Source organism: Salmo salar, chromosome ssa05 (genome assembly GCF_905237065.1).
Source record: "Salmo salar chromosome ssa05, Ssal_v3.1, whole genome shotgun sequence".
NCBI classification, from domain to species: domain Eukaryota; kingdom Metazoa; phylum Chordata; class Actinopteri; order Salmoniformes; family Salmonidae; genus Salmo; species Salmo salar.
In genome coordinates this window covers 5,855,933-5,860,441 of record NC_059446.1, presented here as the reverse complement: position 1 = coordinate 5,860,441, position 4,509 = coordinate 5,855,933, and positions in this window count along the sequence as shown.

Sequence of the window (4,509 nt, the reverse complement as noted above, 5' to 3'; positions counted from 1 at the left end):
AGTGGGGTGTAGTGTGGTGTGGTGTAGTGTAGTGTGGTGTGGTGTAGTGTAGTGTGGTGTGGGGTGGTGTAGTGTAGAGTAGTGTAGTGTGGTGTGGTGTGGTGTAGTGTGGGGTGGTGTAGTGTAGTGTAGTGTAGTGTAGTGTGGTGTAGTGTGGTGTAGTGTGGTGTGGTGTAGTGTGGTGTGGTGTAGTGTGGTGTGGTGTGGTGTAGGGTGGTGTAGTGTGGTGTGGTTTGGTGTAGTGTAGTGTAGTGTGGTGTAGTGTGGTGTAGTGTGGTATAGTGTGGTGTAGTGTAGTGTAGTGTAGTGTAGTGTAGTGTGGTGTAGTATGGTGTAGTGTGGTGTGGTGTGGTGTAGTGTGGTGTAGTGTAGTGTGGTGTAGTGTGGTGTGGTGTGGTGTAGTGTGGTGTGGTGTAGTGTGGTGTAGTGTAGTGTAGTGTGGTGTAGTGTGGTGTGGTGTAGTGTGGTGTAGTGTAGTGTGGTGTGGTGTGGTGTAGTGTAGTGTAGTGTGGTGTGGTGTAGTGTAGTGTGGTGTGGTGTGGTGTGGTGTAGTGTGGTGTGGTGTAGTGTGTTGTAGTGTGGTGTAGTGTGGTGTGGTGTGGTGTGGTGTAGTGTGTTGTTGTGTGGTGTAGGGTGGTGTGGTGTGGTGTAGTGTGGTGTAGTGTGGTGTAGTGTGGTATAGTGTGGTGTAGTGTAGTGTAGTGTAGTGTGGTATAGTGTGGTATAGTGTAGTGTAGTGTAGTGTAGTGTGGTGTAGTGTGGTGTGGTGTGGTGTGGTGTAGTGTGGTGTGGTGTAGTGTAGTGTGGTGTGGTTTGGTGTAGTGTAGTGTACTGTGGTTTAGTGTGGTGTAGTGTGGTATAGTGTGGTGTACTGTAGTGTAGTGTAGTGTAGTGTGGTGTAGTGTGGTGTAGTGTGGTGTATTGTGGTGTGGTGTAGTGTGGTGTAGTGTAGTGTAGTGTGGTGTGGTGTGGTGTAGTGTGGTGTAGTGTAGTGTGGTGTAGTGTATTGTAGTGTAGTGTGGTGTAGTGTGGTGTGGTGTGGTGTAGTGTAGTGTAGTGTAGTGTAGTGTGGTGTAGTGTGGTGTAGTGTGGTGTGGTGTAGTGTAGTGTAGTGTAGTGTAGTGTGGTGTAGTGTGGTGTGGTGTAGTGTAGTGTAGTGTAGTGTAGTGTGGTGTAGTGTGTTGTAGTGTGTTGTAGTGTGGTGTAGTGTGGTGTGGTGTGGTGTGGTGTAGTGTGGTGTAGTGTAGTGTGGTGTAGTGTGGTGTAGTGTGGTGTGGTAGTGTGTTGTAGTGTGTTGTATTGTGGTGTGGTGTGGTGTGGTGTGGTGTGGTGTGGTGTAGTGTATTGTAGTGTGTTGTAGTGTGGTGTGGTGTAGTGTGGTGTGGTATATTGTGTTGTAGTGTGGTGTGGTGTGGTGTGGTGTAGTGTGGTGTAGTGTGGTGTGGTGTAGTGTGTTGTAGTGTGTTGTAGTGTGGTGTGGTGTGGTGTGGTGTGGTGTGGTGTGGTGTTGTGTGGTGTGTTGTGGTGTAGTGTGGTGTGGTGTAGTGTGCTGTAGTGTGGTGTGGTGTGGTGTGTTGTAGTGTAGTGTGGTGTGGTGTTGTGTGGTCTGGTGTGGTGTGGTGTGTTGTGGTGTAGTGTGGTGTGGTGTAGTGTGCTGTAGTGTGGTGCGTTGTGGTGTGGTGTGGTGTGTTCTGGTGTAGTGTGTTGTTGTGTAGTGTGGTGTGGTGTGGTGTAGTGTGGTATGTTGTGGTGTGTTGTGGTGTAGTGTGGTGTAGTGTGGTGTGGTGTAGTGTGGTGTAGTGTGGTGTGGTGTGGTGTGGTGTGTTGTTGTGTAGTGTAGTGTGTTGTTGTGTAGTGTGGTGTGGTGTAGTGTGGTATGTTGTGGTGTGTTGTGGTGTAGTGTGGTGTAGTGTGGTGTGGTGTAGTGTGCTGTAGTGTGGTGTGGTGTGGTGTGGTGTGGTGTGTTGTAGTGTAGTGTAGTGTGTTGTTGTGTAGTGTGGTGTAGTGTGGTGTTGTTGAATGTTCATCCTTTGGAGGGCACTCTAGCTCTTTCCCCATGTTCTGTCTCTCTCTCCTCTCCTCTTCTCTTTCTGCATGTCCCTCGTTCTCTGCCCTCTCTCTCTGTCTCTCTCGATCTTTCTCTCTCATTCCCTGCCCTCTTCGCTCTCCTTATTTATTTTTCTTTCTGTCTATTTCTCCATTAGTGCTTCTCTCTCTCTATAACGGTCCCCCCCCCCCTTTCTATTTCTCCATCACTGCTTCTCTCTCTCTCTCTATAACGGTCCCACCCCTCTCTCTTTCTCCCTGTTTCTGCTTCTGCCACTGTTTCTCTCTCCCCAAATATCACTCTAACTCTCTCCCCCACTCTCTCCTTCTCCTCCGTACATCCACATGTAATCAAGTGTACAGACATAAAAATGAACCATCGTATGATAACCTTTTTCCACTGCGCTTATTTTTCATTCATTACATTTCCATAATGCAGGGACATATAATTATTAATACGCTCTTCCTATTCACATAGTCTGCTTACAGACATAACATTATAATGGGCGTTTCATGATAAAAAAAAGAATTTGTTTTGTTTAGCTTCTTTTCTTCTCGATCCTATATTTGCTTTATACTTTTAATGGCACTTCAGAGGAGATTCGTTCAACATTCACGTCTAATCAAGATCAAGCGCATCCTGTCTCCTGGTGTAGATCTTTAGTGTAGGTACAATATCATAACACTAAGTAGTTACCCATAGTGCCCAGGGTTGATTGATATCTCAGATGAAGGGTATTATTATTGGATGTTTAGATAGCAGCAGGCGTCACCTTGGAGACCAGTACCAGGCTGAGTTCTAAAGCATTCTGTTTGTTGTCGTGAGAGACGAGCAGAGCGATATCGGGTCTCTGTCTTTTCACAGGACGAAAAGAGGACATGCAGAAATCATTTTAATCCCATTGTTTTTGTTCCTAAGTCTTTTTACAAATATTAAGTGAGCCAGTTAATCTATGTGGAGTTTAAGGGGAGCTCTGGCCTTTAGATGGGCTGTTCTGTTCTGTTTTCTCTACGTTAACACATATTTATCTTGCCAAGTGTGTTTAGTCATAGCTGGACTTGTAAGGGAGTTTACAACATTAAGGCTGCACACCAAATGGCACACTAGAACCTACATAGTGCATTACTTTTCACCATTGAAAAACTGCAGGGATGAGTCCCAAATGGCAACCTATTCCTTAAAAGTTAGATGGGACCTCCCTCCCTCCCTCCCTCCCTCCCTCCCTCCCTCCCTCCCTCCCTCCCTCCCTCCCTCCCTCCCTCCCTCCCTCCCATCTTCTTTCCTTCATCCTTCCTTCCTCCATCTTTCCTTTCCATCGTTCCTTCCCTCCTGTCAGCTAAAACAGTAACTACAGTACAGTACATCTCTTCCCTTTCACACAGAATAATTTATTTCCATAAAACATTATTGATTTCTCCTTTGCCATAAAAGACAATTAACAGCAGTGACATGGCCAGCGTGTGTAATTAATGATTAGCCCTCTATAAGTATTCATTAGTCAGGAGGAGGTAGATGACTGCTTAATTGCCGGTGTCGTTGACCTTGTGTCCCAAATGGCACCCTATTCCCTTTATAGTGCACTACTTTTGACCAGAGACCTATGGGTAGTAGTCAGAGGAGGCTGGTGGGAGGAGATATAGGAGGATGGGTGTAGTGGAATGGCTGAAATGGAATCAATGGAATGTTATCAAACACATCAAGCGCATGGAAACCATTCCATTTATTTCATTCCAGCCATTACACTAATTTCTTCCTTCCGATTGCTCCTCTTACCAGCCTCCTCTGGTAATAGTGCACTATAAATTCAGCTTTCCTGTAGTAGCCATAACTCATCCAGTATGTTTTAATGACTAGATTATACCATATTACCACCATAACTCATCATGTTAATGACCAGATTATACCATATTACCACCATAACTCATCATGTTAATGACTAGATTATACCATATCACCACCATAACTCATCATGTTAATGACCAGGTTATACCATATTACCACCATAACTCATCATGTTAATGACTAGATTATACCATATCACCACCATAACTCATCATGTTAATGACCAGGTTATACCATATTACCACCATAACTCATGTTAATGACCAGATTATACCATATTACCACCATAACTCATCATGTTAATGACCAGATTATACCACATCACCACCATAACTCATCCAGCATGTCTTAATGACCAGATTATACCATATCACCACCATAACTCATCATGTTAATGACCAGATTATACCACATCACCACCATAATAATCAATTAGCCTTTTAAAATGATAAACTTGGATTAGCTAAAACAACGTGCCATTGGAACACAGGAGTGATGGTTGCTGGTAATGGGCCTCTGAATGCCTATATAGATATTCCATAAAAATCTGCCTTTTCCAGCTACAATAGTCATTTACAACATTAACAATGTCTACACTGTATTTCTGATCAATTTGATGT